Here is a 16,043-nt window from a genome sequence, read left to right as displayed (position 1 = left end):
AGGCTCCGGACGCGCAGGCTCAGCGGCCATGGCTTACGGGCCCAGCCGCTCCACGGCATGTGGGATCTTCCCGGACTGGGGCACGAACCCAAGTCCCCTGCATCGGCAGGCGGACTCTCAACCACTGCGCCACCAGAGAAGCCCGAAAGCCCCTCTTTTTGAGAGGTTGTTTTGAATCTGTGTGGTCCTCTGGCTGGGTTTAAAGTCAGGGAGGCTGGGTGGTGGTCTGTTGGCTTCCTTAGTTGTCTGGGCACTTGAGCAGAGGGCTGAGACTAGTGTCCTAGGCCTTTTGACCCTTAATCTGGTGTTCTCTCCCCTCCCCGCAATGGGGATGATGAGGAACCAGAAAGCCTGTGGGATTAGAAGAGAGAGTGTTGGGAGGTTTGAGGGCTCCCTGGTTAGGGGTGGATCTGAACTTGCCTTTAAAGGTGGGCACTATTTTACCCTTGTTTTTCCAAGACGCTCAGGTGGAGCTGTTGCTACTCTGTTGGGTGCCCTGCCATTCCTTCTCTTGTTGAAAGGTGGACTCAGGCAGGTGTGTTGTGGTTGGAGCTGGGCTTGGGACCATGGGGCCGTTTGTTCTGCTTACAGCTCTCTGGAGTGGTAGAGGCCTTGCTCTGCCCCCAAGGACATTTTTTTCCCCCCAAGAGGAGGCTTTGCTGGGCTCCCTAGTGTGCCCAAAGTGCTTCTTTGAGGTTTCTGTTGTTTGGGGTAGGGGGAGATGTTTGCATGGCTGAGGTATAACTCTTTAAGTGCTAAGACATGAGCTGCTGTTGGATGGAGAGAGTCTCTGGAATATTATCTCCATGTCTTCCTAAGCTACTGCTTCTTTGATGTTGGGTGGAGTGGAGACGGTGGTAAAGCCACAAGGGGCTTGTTCTTTGGGTTCACTGGCCAGTCCTAAGTGGGATTGAGGGTATGGGACCTGATTCCTGAGATGGGGGATACTGAAAGTCCCCATTTTCTGTCCTTGGGTCTTTTGAAAAATAACTTTATTGAGATATTATTCGCATACCATAAAATTCACTCTTTAAAAAAATATCTTTTGACCCAATTTATTACTAGACCAGCACAAGTCACTCACCCAACGGTGTAAACATATAGTAAAGTAAAAACTTGTGGAGATTAAAGATGACTTAAGAAATTCCCATATTTGGTATATTGTTTGGTGTTATTGATGGATGAATAATCTTTGGAAAATGTTATTTTATCCAGGATAATCAAGTCATAAATCAATAGCTTCCAAGATCAGATTTGAAGCATTTCCACTAGACAATTTGATACTTATTTTTATTCTATCCCGTTAAAAATTCACTAGAGAATTCAAGTGGATGAAACACTCAACTTCCTTAGGCAGACCTAACTTCTAAACTGAGATAACTTTAATCTTTTGTACCTTATACTATAATTCTGAATAAACTTCGAAATCATCATTTGTGTGCTGGTGAACATACTGTTATAAATGCTAGCCAGGATTATGAACAATACAAGTAAAAGTTGGGCTTGGTCTTTTTGAATGCTACCTGTTTCCTGCAGAGGTGATTTAGAAAAAGTCTTCAACTGGAAAAGTCTTTAGTTCAAGACATTTACTTTTTCATTATTTTTTCAGATCCCAAGAGTAACCAGTATGTTTCTGACCTTTGTAGTTTAGTTGGAACGTGGATGGTGTGTTCATTATGTATGATATTTATGTTGATAATGGCCAATTTCTTATTTCCAACTTCATTATCTTGGACTGCTCCCTTCCACTCTCTCTATTCTTAACAAACTAGAATGATTAATTCTGTTAAATAAAATGTAAGTCTGATTATCTCAGACTTAAAATGTTCCCCATCTAACTCAGATCATTATATAGATGTCAAACAAGCATCTTAAACTTAATATGTTCAGAACTAAACTCTTTTCATCCCACCTCCTTCCTGCGTATGTGAAATATGTTACTTTCACAGTTTTAGTTAGCTATTGTTATTATTAGCAATTAATGTGTACCAGTGGTTTAGTCCAAAATCTTGGAGTATTTTTGACATCTTTCTTTGTAAACATTTCCCATTCAATTTGGCAGCAAATTTGTTTGGCTCTACCTTTAAAATATATTTGTAATTGACTATTATTATTGTCACTGCATAGATCTAGTCCGTATCACCATGATCTCTTACCTGCATTGTGCTAATGGCCTCCTAACTGGTCTTCCTACTTCAGAATTGCTCACCTTCATCCTAGCCTCAACACAACTTTAGTGATCCTGTCAAAGTATATGTCACTCTTTTGCACTAAACCCAGCAAGCCTTCTTCACATTTCACTTAGAGAAAAGTCAAACTCCATAGTTCAAATTTTAACCACCTTCTTATTTCCTCTGTGACCTCATTTCTTGTTACTTGACTACCACCACTATTCTTCTTCAGCCATCTTGGTCTCTTTGCTGTTCCTTAGACATACCAGATACTCTACTTCTCTAGGCTTTTTGCCTCTCTTAGAATACTTTATCTAAAAATATGCTCCCTCATCTCCATCCAGTCTTTACTCAAAATTGACATTTTTTTCACCAAAAACTTCTCTATCCTCCATATTTAACAATAAATACTTCCCACCCGTTAAGCCTAAAACTTTCCACATCAGTTTTCTCCAGAGCACTTATCACTACCTAACATTACACATATTTTACTTTTTTTGTGTTATCTCTCCCACTACAATATAAGCTCCATGAGATGATATGTTTCTTTTGTTCAATGCTATATTCCTAGGGACTAGAAGAGGGTCTGGCACAAATGTGTTAAATGAATATTCATTAGTGAATAAATTAATGAAATACATTAAATAATTGTGACTCAATGCAATTAAAATGTATTTCCTATTTGACAATGATATGTAAGATTAAGAGCTATTAAAATGGATCCCATATCACCACACTAGAAATTTATCAGTTCCTATAGAATTTCTGTTTTTTGTTTGTTTTCAAATTATGTTAATAAAAGCGTATCATTAGGTAGTACATTGATGCCTTCAAAGCATTCCAACAGCTAAGACCATATGAAAAAGCCTAGAAAGCCTCCAGTGTAATTCACAGGTTCATTCACTCAAAATTATCTCACAACGTTAGTGTTTGCAGGTTTAAAATCGTTAAAAATACTCCTCTTGGCAAAACTCTGGCCATTACATTACTTTTTAGCTATAAAATTAACAGTAAGTTCATATTCAAATTAGTTTATACATAATTTGCACGAAAGAGGCTTTCAAATAAATACCATGACAAGCCATTGAAATGTTGATATTTAATTTAGGCCTTCATCATTAAGTAGAATAAAAGGCTACTCATTAAAAGGGCACAAAATTTAAGAAAGAAAATTATGCTACATCTAACCACAAGTTTGGATAGTTTCCTAAGGTTTATGGGAGGATAGAATACTTGCACTTGTATGCAACAGACAGGCTTTCTATAGAGCAAAAATACAAGTAGTAGACTTTGGAGATTATCATAATAGTTTCATTATTTAAAAGCAAGAAGAGACGTTCAGTGTATCCTAATACAATCTTGGACCTGAATTGTTTAAAGCTCTTATTATTTTATAGAGCTGCTTGAGGAGAATCACACTGCCAATAGAAAAACAACTTAAAGAAGGAAAATAACCTGTTTAGTTGAATTCATTGATTCATTTTACGTTGCAAACAATGTCTTGAAGCAGGCATTGGGACTGTGCTTGACTGTTGCCTCTGACAGACACCTACTGCCTATCGCTGTTGAAAAATGTCCTTATCCGCTTTTATTTATGATAAAAACCCTCCAGAAAGTAGGCATAGAGGGAACTAACCTCAACATAATAAAGGCCATATATGACAAACCCACAGCCAACATCATTCTCAATGGTGAAAAACTGAAACCATTTCCCCTAAGATCAGGAACAAGACATGGTTGCCCACTCAGCACAATTACTAAACATAATTTTGGAAGTTTTAGCCATAGGAATCAGAAGAAGAAATAAAGTGAATCCAAATCGGAAAAGAAGAGGTAAAACTCACTGTTTGCAGTGACATGAAACTATACATAGAGAATCCTAAAGATGCTACCAGAAAATTACTAGAGCTAATCAATGAATTTGGTAAAGTAGCAGGATACAAAATTAATGCACAGAAATCTCTTGCATTCCTATACACCAATGATGAAAAATCTGAAAGAGAAATTAAGGAAACACTCCCATTTACCACTGAAACAAAAAGAATAAAATACCTAGGAATAAACCTACCTAAGGAGACAAAAGACTTGTATGCAGAAAACTATAAGAATTGGGTGAAAGAAAGTAAAGGTGAATCAAACAGATGGAGAGATAGATATACCATGTTCTTGGATTGGAAGAATCAACATTGTGAAAATGACTATACTACCCAAAGCAATCTACAGATTCAATGCAATCCCTATCAAACTACCAATGGCATTTTTCACAGAACTAGGACAAAACATACAAAACATATATATATAAAAAATAGGAGGCTTGATGATCTAAAGATGATTAGTATGATTTAAAGAAATATTTTAATATTTTCAGCACATTTCCAATCCATTTGGAAAACAGAGTGATAGCAAATTCCAGAAGAAAACCCCAAAATTGTGAAGCTTTCAGTTCTGTTTTCTGTTCACAGTGATTTATATAATCTCTGGGTAAGCCTCTAGGCCTGAAGGCTAAAGAAAATACAACAGTGAATGTCATACAGTTCATCCACAGGTGGTTCCTACTTACAAAATCTTTGTCTTGGGCCACTTGATTTTATGTGTCAACTGGGCTGGGCTTTCATGCCCAGTTGTTTGCTGAAACACTAGTTTAATTGTTGCCATGAAGGTATTTTGTAGATGTGACTAACATTTTTAATCAGTGACTTTAAGTAAAGGAGATTATCCTCCCTAATGTGGGTGGGCCTTATCCAGTTAAAGGAGTTAAGAGGAAAATCACATTTTTCAGAGTAGAAGGAATTCTGTCTCAGAAGTGTAACATAGAAACCCTGCCTTAGTTTACAGCCTGCTAGCCTGCCCTACATCTTTCAGATTCAAGACTATAAGTATTCAGGTATAAACTGATGTTCTGTTCTAAACTGAGGCACAAAAATTCAGTTATTACAAAGCCAAGAATTAAATGGGGTAATTGGAAGGTTAGAATCTTACACATCTCATATGTTAATGAGGAAAGTAGATCTCTGGGTCTGTTAAGCATAGAGGTATTCTGTTATTGATGATTTATTTAGTGAATATATTTGTGTTTAGTTGGATTTAATTATTGAAATCTTGTTTTGAAAATTTCAGTTCAAAATACTTCCAAAAATAACACCTGCTTATATTTAGTATGTTGATTGATGTGTGTTTGTGTGTCTAACTTATGTTTGAAATCCTGTGCCAAACACTTTCAACACATAAATTAATGTCAGTTAAGTACAACTTAGTGTTTTCACTTTTTTTTCCTTATTTCTAAATTTTGGAAAGCTTTAATTATACCGAAAAATTATTAAAAATTTTTTTAAAAGAAAAAAGTATAGACAAGTATCTTTCCTTTCACTCATTCTTCTTGAATCGTCTTCTTAGTCGGGAAAGAAATATGCTGGAATTTCTATTGGTAATGGAGCATGCCAGTTGCATAGTCAGTATGAGATTCCATAGTTTCTAACTCTGAATTGATCAGTATGGGTAGTGTTATTATCACTATTTTATCACTATTGTTATTGTTTTTACTACCATTGGTCTTTCAGTAGCCACATCCTCACTTAACCAGGGAGTTATTCTTTATTTAAGTTATAACTAAATTAATCCATATATAGATACTGGAATATATTTGATAAATGGATGCTTAGGAACTTAATCATTTATATATGAAAAATTACTTTGCAAATCATAGATTCGGTAAATAATTTATTAAAATTACCTATCAGTAGCGAAGTTTTGCTGTTCTTCAAATCTTGATAGGAAAAAATAAACATCTAGGGTGTAATCTTTGGATAAATTATAATCTTAGACAAGATTATATATATTTAGAAAAACTGTGTGTTGGGTATAAAATAGATAGGTCTGAGTATTTAACCCACAAAGAGAGCAGCATTAAAAAAAAAAAATTATCCAAGGAAGGATAACTCTTTTCTCATTACTAGACAGTATGAAACATTTAAATAAATTATAAAGTATGAAGTAGGTACTCATGTTGTTTACATTTCTAAATTTAATCTATATCTGAGATAATTATATAAGCCGATGGCTTCCTTAACACATTTTCAAACTATTTGAAATTAAACATGTAGCATACATAAATATACACATACATATATATGCATATTTGCATATTTATGCACACTGTACAGCATACTTTTAAAATTGTCTGATAATAAAGAGAGGTAAAACATAAGAAAAGTGGTTTTTTCAAATGCATAATATTATTTTATGTTTCATATGACAGTTTATACTTACTGAGAACTTCAGATGAACTGAGCTCTGTGCTTGAATGAGGACATCAGAGATAATATAGATAAGCTCTCTGATTTGAAATTGCTAATAATTAGTAAAAGAGATGTACCATCATAATGTTGTTCAAGAAATACTTTACAGAGATATTTTTCCTTAAGACTTAGCCCTTAGAATAAATACGTTTCCAACAGAATGGAAAGGGGAAGTGAGTCAATTCTTGCATTTCATTTTGATGTGATAAAAATTTAGCACCTGTATTCTAGAATATCTGAAAAATATGTGTTTCTGTAACTATGTGTTTATATATCAATATATAGATATTTATATGTAATAATACAGGAAGCATTATTTGTGCTTCCAAGTGAGCTCAACATCTAGTGGAAGGGAAATACCATATTATAATTTATAACAATATTGTATTTGTCATTTTAATAATAATATAAGGATATATTGTTTCTGTTATTTAATCTTCACTGGGAATTTATTATGTACCAAAGAGTGTGAAAAGGACCCTTTAAATTTCATTTAAGTTAATTAATCAGAGTGATATAAATATAGTAGCATGAAAGATGATGGTAATTATTCTGGCTGATGGAAAAAAGGAATATTTCACATTATTCAAAACTAAATCTATATTTGAGAATGGGGAGGATTCTACCCAGTAGAGGAAACTTATTCCTGAAAGAGGGAGTATTTTCAGAAAAAAATGAGGAAACTTGAAAATGAATGGAGTATTACGAAAACTTGGTCAAGGACAGTTTGAGTGGAGGCTGGAGTATAATGTTCTAAAGGTGGTGGTGAGAGGAGAGGATATGGTAATAATAATGATGATAATAAGTTGGAAGACTGATTACGCTCAAATTGTAAAGAACATCATTTGTCTATTAATTTTCTATCAGCAGTGGAAAAAAACTAAAAAGAAATAGATCAGAGGAGTATGAGATATTGTGTTATAGAATGGTATCTAAGAAACAAAGCTGGAATGAAATAAAAAAGCCAAAATACATCAATATATCTATATCTATAGATGTGCATATGATTACTCTTAAGCTATTACTGCTAACATTTTATTCTCATGAAATAAATCATTATAGAAATGTGTATTTAGAACAAGAGTTAGATATTTAATACCTATAAAAGAAAAAAAAGAAAGGAACAATGGAAAAAGTAAAGAAAGGGTTAAAAGGAAGGCCAGAAGAAGAGGAGGAAAGAAGAAAGGAACAGAGGAAGGAAGGAAGAAGCAACTAAGTAAACAGGCATAAATGACCAATACAGGGAAATGTTTTGAGTATGTTCCAGCAGATCTGCTAGTTCAGATAATATGAAGTCATTAAGATGAATTTTTGAACTTCATGAATAGACTTACAATAGAAGATATCTAATGGGCATGTAGATTATAATTGCAACTTTAGAGTGTTAAGAGCACAAACAAAAGTCAATATACCATGCTGAAAGTTATATTATACTAGGTGGTGGTACTCTGAGTGTTTTAGATTTACATTATATTTTGCCATATTTTTAATGTGAAAGGGCAAAATAGTAACGGCAGTTATTGGAGAGAATTTATGAGAGAAGCAGCATAGGGAGAAAGTATTAAGAAATTCAGTTTGCAGGTGTCGCAGGTAAGATGATGAGCCTTGAATGAAATATTATCTTTCTTTATAACTTTCTATCAACATATTCAGTTAAAATGCAATATATTAAGATTTTAAAGTTCTTTTTACATTACAATCAAATTCACGTATTATCCAAGTAAAAGAAAAAAAATTGAAGGCGTCATATAATACATCTCAGGGGCAACCACAGTATTTGGATGTATCCTTATAGTTATTTAAATATATATATATATGGCAGTGTGTCAGTGTCATAAATATATATAAATATATATATATAAATTATATGTATTATATATAAAGGAGGTCATATTATTAATATTAGTATTTAATTCTCAAAAAAGACTTTTAAAAATTTTATAGAAAACTGAACCGAAGTGTCTAACTCAGTGACTTTTCACAGACTGAACAGCAGTGTGAAACTAGGAATCAGATTAAGAAAGAGATATTGCCAGTACACAAGTAGCCTTCTCATATCCTTCAAGTTACGACTGCCACCTCCTCCAAGAGAACCAGTATTTCAACTTCTTATGGAATATATTAACTTTGACTGTTTTGTACTTTACATAAGTAGACTCATATAAAGTACACTCTTTTTTATCTTGCTGCTTTAACTCACCTTTATGTTTGTGAGATACATATTGTTGCATGTTGCTCTATATCATTCATTTTCATTACAATATTCCAGCAAGTGATTATATTGCAGTTTAGGTACCCATATTTTTCATTGTATTTTGCTGATACAAGCATTCATATTGCTGTCATTTGAGGGTATATGTACCTGTTCTGTAGGCTGTATACTAGGAATGGAAATTCTGATTTATAGGGTTTGTATATGTTCAGCTTTAACAGACGGTGCTAAACAGTCTCCCAAGATGGTTTTACCAATTTACTCTCTTCATCAGTATATGAGAGTTCTGGTAGAGTAACATATCCTTGCTTTGTATGTGTTTTGTCTTTTTAAAAATGTCTTTTCTAGTGGGTGTATGGTAGTGTGTTGTGTATATATAAATATATAATATATATATACACAACACATTATATATAGACACATTTTATATATACATTTTATATATATATATAACATGTAAGGTCTACGATATATTAGATAGTTTTTAGAGCAGCTTTATGTTCACAGCAGATTTGAGAGAAAGATATGGAGATTTCCCAATACCTTCTGCCCCCACAAGGGCATAGGTACCCCCTTAATCAAATTCTCCCACCAGAATGGTACATTTGTTACAATCAATGAAACTACATTGACACATTGTTATTACCCAGAGTCCATAGTTTACATTAGGGTTTTTCTTGATGTTACACATATATTAAGTTTGCACAAATGTATAATGACATGTATCCAGCATTTTAATGGCATATAGAAAAGCTTCCTACCATAACAATCCTCTGTGCTCTGCCTATTCATTCCTTCTTCCCCTCTAAACTCTGGACACCACTGATCTTTTTACTGACTTCATAGTTAGGTCTTTTCTGGAATGTCATATAGTTGAAATCATACAGTATATAGCCTTTACAGATTATTCTCTTTTACTTAGTAATATGCATTTAAGTTTCCTCTTTGTCTTTTCCTGGTTTGATAGTTCATTTCATTTTAGCACTGTATAACGTTCCATTGTTTGGATGTACTGAAGTTTATCTGTTAACTTACTGAAAGACATTTTGGTTGCGTCAAAGTTTTGACAGTTATGAATAAAGCTGCCAGAAATATCTGTGTGCAGGTTTTTGTGTGGACATGTTTTCAACTCGTTTGGTTAAATACCAAGGAATGTGATTGCTGGGTTGTATGGTAAGAGTGTGTTTAATTTTGTAAGAAACCACCAAACTGTGTTCCAAAGGGGCTGTATCATTTTGTATTCCCACCAGCAATGTGTGAGTGTTCTTTGCTCTATATCTGTGTTAGCATTTGGTGTTGTCAGTATTCTGGAGTTTGGCCTTTGTAATAGGTTGTAGTGATTTCTCATTGTTGTTCTGATTTGCATTTCCCTGATGACATATAATGTGAAGCATCTTTTCATATGATTATTTGCCATCTGTATATCTTCTTTGGTAAGATATCTGTTAATATCATTAGCCCATATTTTAAATGGGTTTATGTTTATTTTGAGTTTTAATAGGTTAGAAGCTAAGACCAAAGGAAAGCTCTTTTGACAAAATGAAAGAAAAAATTAACACTAGTTGGAACAAAACTTGGAAAGAGAACTAGGTAATATGTCATAAATGACATAGTAATTTTTAGGAATTTTTTTTTATTCTAAAAGAAATGAAAAGGCATTGAATGGTTTTAAGTTGAGAAGTGTCATAATCACACTTGGATTTTTGGAAGAATTGCTTTGAAACAACACTGAATTAAAGTGGTTTTACAAATAGAGCAATTAGAGTCAAGGAAAACCACGATACGATTTTATTATAATTCAGTTGAGAGAGTACTTTTACCTTCACATCATTTTCACTCACAATATTGAAACTACTGTTTATTGTTTTCTGCATACACTTGGAGAGAGAAATGTCCAGTGACTGATACTTGTTCCATTTGTTGGTTACTGATTTTCATCCCCTCCATCAATATAGTTCTCCCCTCTTCCTCTCCCCCACCCCTCTCTAATATATTCAATAATTTTCTAGTTTTAGTTATTTCAGATTTAAACTCGTTTGTTGTTTTTTTTTTTTGTTTTTTTTTTTTTTGCGGTACACGGGCCTCTCACTGTTGTGGCCTCTCCCGTTGCGGAGCACAGGCTCCGGACGCGCAGGCTCAGCGGCCGTGGCTCATGGGCCCAGGCGCTCCGCGACATGTGGGATCTTCCCGGACCGGGGCACGAACCCGTGTCCCCTGCATCGGCAGGCGGACTCTTAACCACTGCGCCACCAGGGAAGCCCCTAAACTCAAGTTTGATAATAAGTGCGGAAACAAAAAATTAAGACATTTCAAGACTCTACTTACTAATAATTTCTTCATGGAAAATCTCTGACAAGAAAATATCTGCGAATTTTTAAAAAAGCATGCAAATTGCTTTTCAAAAGGTGGTTGTTTGACAGTGTTTTATACGTTTTGATTTAATTGTAGGAATGATATAGAGGTAGAAGGAAAATAAGAAATCAACTAATACAATGACTTACAGGTGAGAAAATAGAGGCTCAAAAAGTTATAATGGTCATTTGTTTAATACCTGACTTTTAGTTCTGCAGATCTGCTTATATCATTACCTTATAGATATTTGTCAAAATGAATACACCTATCCTTTAACAGAAATGTTGACCTTATGTAGTGCAATTTTTCTCCGGTAAAAAAGAACTTTTTTTCTCTACTAAGTTATCTCTGACATAGTAGAGAGAACAGAGATTATGAAATGTCTTTAAATTTTGAACATGTTTCAATAACCTGTCAGCTCTAAGACTATTCATTTAACTTAACTTGCAAAAAATTCTGAAGGCCTATTTCATCACTGACTCCCAAAGGTTAGACCAAGCTTGAACTTTGAGCAATGAACCTTTAGAGTGAGGGCATATTGAACTATAATTTGTCATTTTTCAGGAAAAAAAATGTACCTATTGCAAGAAATAGATGGGAACTTAATTGTCTCACCTCACTTGTGCTTGAGAGGGCAGACTGTCATTCTCTGCAAGAATTCAGAAAGTCTAATTTGGCAAATGCCAGGAATTTATTATAACTGAATTTGATAAAGTAAGAAACCATTGCATTTTTTGTCAGAAAAATTTCAGCATATGTATTATATTCCAAGGTGGTTATTTATTTTAATTATTTTATTTATTTTAAATAGAACATTTCAAGTATTAAGACAGTCAATCTGGTAAGAGTTATGTAGAGTAAATTCTGTTTAAGGAGTTTGGCTAAATATTGACTTACACTTTTTAATCTGATGTACATTGGTAAATGTACTGCTTTATTTTATATGTATTTCAAAAATAACATTTTGTAGAAGTAGTAGTGCTTTTTTTGTGTGTGATGGTTTGAGTTGACAAAGTATTCTGACATTCATTTTATTTTTCTCAGAAACCCTGGCATATATCTTCTCAAACACATTAATGTCCCTGTCTCAACTGGCAGGAACAGAAAGTTCACTTGTATAAGGGAAACTTTGTTTCTAATGAAGTGGTCTGTTAGTTTTGGAAACAAATGCCAATTCTTTCTGACGGTTCATACCTTTTTCTCAAAATCAACAAAAATATAATCATATAAATTAGCACCTGCTAACATAAGTAATATAAATAAAATAACCTAAGATTCACACAAACACAATACACAAATTGGCATAAAATAAAAATGATGTCTGCAAGTGTGAATGAAAGAAACTTTTTGTAAGCTCTGACCATTCAAAAGAGGATGATAAGAAATGGGGAAGTAATGTTGGTGGAGTGCTGGATTATTACATGATAGGGTTGAAACTAAATTGAGTTTTGTATGTTCAGTGAAAATGTCTTGTAAATCCTCAAAATCCTCTTAATCTGGCTGTTGTGTAATTCTCCAATTTTATTTAAGCTACATTTGCCACACTGTCTTCACTAATGTCAAATTAAACTTCTGTTATTTATTAGAATATTGAACAGCTATGAAAATGACAGAAATATAGATTTATATTTAGTGATGCATAAAGATACCCAGCATATTTTAAAGTCAGTAATTCATGTATCAGGGTAATATATATTTATAAACATGATTTTCTAAAAATGAAAGAATGAATGCACATATGCTTCTATAAATTGTAAAAGAAACTTTTCATAGTTTATGCTCTGGGAAACTGGACTTTTTTGTTGCAGTTTTCAGATCTTTAACTTTTCTTTTTCACTATGCACATAGAATAATTTTAAAATATGATTAATTCACTATTACAAAAAATACATGGATAGAAAGAAAGGATTTCTCATCAGGCAGTTTAATGTGAAGGGAGACATTGTGGTACTGCAGGTTTTTGGAGCTCCAAGTCTACAAGGTGGCTTCCCCAGTTACCAAAATTTCTCCACCAAGAAAGAAAACATATTAAATTGTCATCATTTAGTATAAGATAGTATCCCATTTCTTAATGCAGTATGCTTTCCTTCATTTTAAAATGAATCCTTATTCTACAAAATTTTATAAAAATAGAATCATTAATATAAAGTATCCTAGCAAAATATGTAGAATTACAAATGCTAAAGCTTCAATATGTTATCCAGAAATTGAAATTATAAACACAGCACCATTCATGGAACTCTTCCATAGGACAAGATTAATTTCAGTAATGCTTCTGCTTTAAGCATCATCAGTATATTTAAGATGAATCATGTTTCAGCGAGGTATATTGTTGGAATATTTGATGCATATTAATGTCCTCACAGTTGTGGTTATTTATCTTCATATTCAAAAGTTGTCACAATCTGAGCAATAGTAATGTGCAAAGTCACTGCTCTACAAAGTCTCCAGTTATGCACAATGCAACAATTTTTTTAAAGACGAGACATACATCTTAAACTTTTTTGCTCGTATGTAACATCTTTAAATGCTTTCTGAAAAATGAGTATTGTTAAAACTCTGGTTTCTATCTTTCATAATATAAAAATCTCAAGAAAACCAGAGGCACCAACCAGACTGAAAATATCACTCTGTTTTGTTCATGAAGATACTAATATATTGTATTTGTCAGTATCTGAAGTTACCTTTAAAAATTAAAATATAAAATCATTGGGTTGTCTACCCGCATATACATAAAATTTTACTCCATTTCCTTCACCTTTTTGATGAAGGTGAAGGAAATGGAGTAAAAAATTGGAATTTTTAATTGAAATTAATTTTAATGTCTACTGAAATTTCCACACATATTTATTTCCAAGCCAGGCCACACTTTTGAATTTCAAACCTACATGACTACTACGTAACTGAATTCTTCAACGGGAATGTCTTATTAACACCTCAAACAAACGTGCCTAGAAGAGTGAGAAATCGTAGGGACTTCCCTGGTGGTACAGTGGGTAAGAATCCGCCTGCCAGTGCAGCGGACAGGGGTTCGAGCCCTGGTCCGGGAAGATCCCACATGCCGCGGAGCAACTAAACCCGTGTGCCACAACGACTGAGCCTGCAGTCTACAGCCCGCAAGTCACAACTACTGCAGCCTGCGTGCCTAGAGCCTGTGCTCCACAACAAAGAGAAGCCACCGCAATGAGAAGCCCACCCACCCGAACAAAGGGAAGCCCCCGCTGGCTGCAACTAGAGAAAGCCCGTGCACAGCAACGAAGACCCAACGCAGCCAAATAATTAATTTTTTTTTTAAAGTGAGAAATTGTAATCACTCTCTTGGCTATGATTGTTCTTCTAGTATTCCCAGTGTATATCAAAAAAATATATTCACTTACCAGTCTACCCATATCAGTTCTTGTCTTTATCATTGCACTGAGAGTAATCTCTTAAAAACTGCAAAACTTTTATTTTCACTTCTTTGCTTAAAATCCTGTGGACTCCATGTTGCTCGTAGAAGATATTCCAAAATTCTTAAACTACCCTACAGGATTTTAAATGGTAAGGTCTTTTCTTACCTTTATAGCCATACTTACCACTCTTCCATTTTATTATTTTTCGGCACCCATATTTTCCTTCTTTCAGTTCTTAATTTTGACCTGATCTCAGTTCTTTGATAATTTCTTACATAACTTTCCCTTTAACTATCTCCGAAATCAATGTAAAATAAATCTTTATATCATACCAATTTGCTTACCTTTAATCTTTCCTTTTTCTGTCAATGTTTCAACTATTTTTCACATCACTGAAGCCATTTATTTTTGTCTCATTCCTCTACTTGACTACCAAGTAGGTCAAATCAATGACCAAGTTTTTAAATTTAATCATCTTACTTCAAAACATTAATAATGTCTTTCACCTTATTTTCAGTCTCAGTGCTACAGTGTCATCCAGATTCCCATCATCTTGCTGTTTTAATCTAACAACCATGTTCCTATCCTTTCATTTGTCCATTTTCCTATCCTTCTTTCATTTGTCCATACTCCACTGATGCATGACATTGTCCCAGACGCTGGAAATAAAATAGTGAACAAGATTGGTCCGTGTCTCATGGGGTTTATATTCAACTCAAGGAGATGAACAAGTGGATAAATAACTAAGCAAAAAATAATGGACTGTTATTACACACCATTATCAAACTGAATGTTATATAATTCAATGAATAGGAACCTTACAAAATTCTCCTCATTATTTTAGGTATTTATTGTTATATATATTTATGTGTGTGTATATACATACGCACACACATATATATATTTCACTGTAGAAATGGTTATCTACATTATCTTATTGAATGCTTCCCTGGAATATTCTTTAGTTTTTATTATTTAATTTTGTAGAGGACACAAACAAGAGTCAAAGACATTACATGATTTTTAAAGGACCTGTAGCTGTTGACATGTTGATGAAATTTATGGATATGAATCTAGATAAATTCTCAGGCCCTGAGAAGCATGCTCCCCAACCTCCAGTGCCCTCCCCTTTCTATATTTTTTTGAGATGAGGTAACTCAAAGTATGGAATATATAAGTTGTATTTGATTTATACCTTCAAGTGTTGTTTACTTTTGTTATCATCATCATCATTACCTTGGGGAGAAGAGAGTATACAGAAGGGTAATTTACTGGACTATCTTTGCAGTAGTTATTACCAAGATGGAAGTGATGAGAAAAATAACCCCTGAAATTTTAATTTAATGATACGAAAATATGTTTAAAGAAACCTAAAAATTATTCTTTCTGCAATTTTCTAATACGGGTATTTATACTGAGGTAGTATAAACAACATTCCGACTCAAACTCTCTCACTCTTTCTTCCTACATCCTTTTTGTTTCCAAGTCCTGTAGAATTGAATATTTGAAGTTATTTTTGTTTTTCTTCAGCTGCTCCTTCCTTCTAACACTATGCATTTGATTTTGAGCCTCTTGTTATCCCAAGACACTTGCATTTCTGTATTATCTGGCTTCCTTATTT

At 33.8% G+C, this 16,043-nt stretch overlaps 1 pseudogene; it reads left to right on the top strand.

Annotated features, from left to right (window-relative positions):
• The first annotated feature begins 325 nt into the window (after positions 1–325).
• Positions 326–16,043, top strand: part of LOC109548790 (inositol polyphosphate 1-phosphatase pseudogene) — a 33,232-nt pseudogene continuing 17,514 nt past the window's right edge.

Source organism: Tursiops truncatus, chromosome 5 (genome assembly GCF_011762595.2).
Source record: "Tursiops truncatus isolate mTurTru1 chromosome 5, mTurTru1.mat.Y, whole genome shotgun sequence".
NCBI lineage: Eukaryota > Metazoa > Chordata > Mammalia > Artiodactyla > Delphinidae > Tursiops > Tursiops truncatus.
Note: the sequence above shows the minus strand (reverse complement) of the source record. Positions and strands in the feature narration are given on the sequence as shown.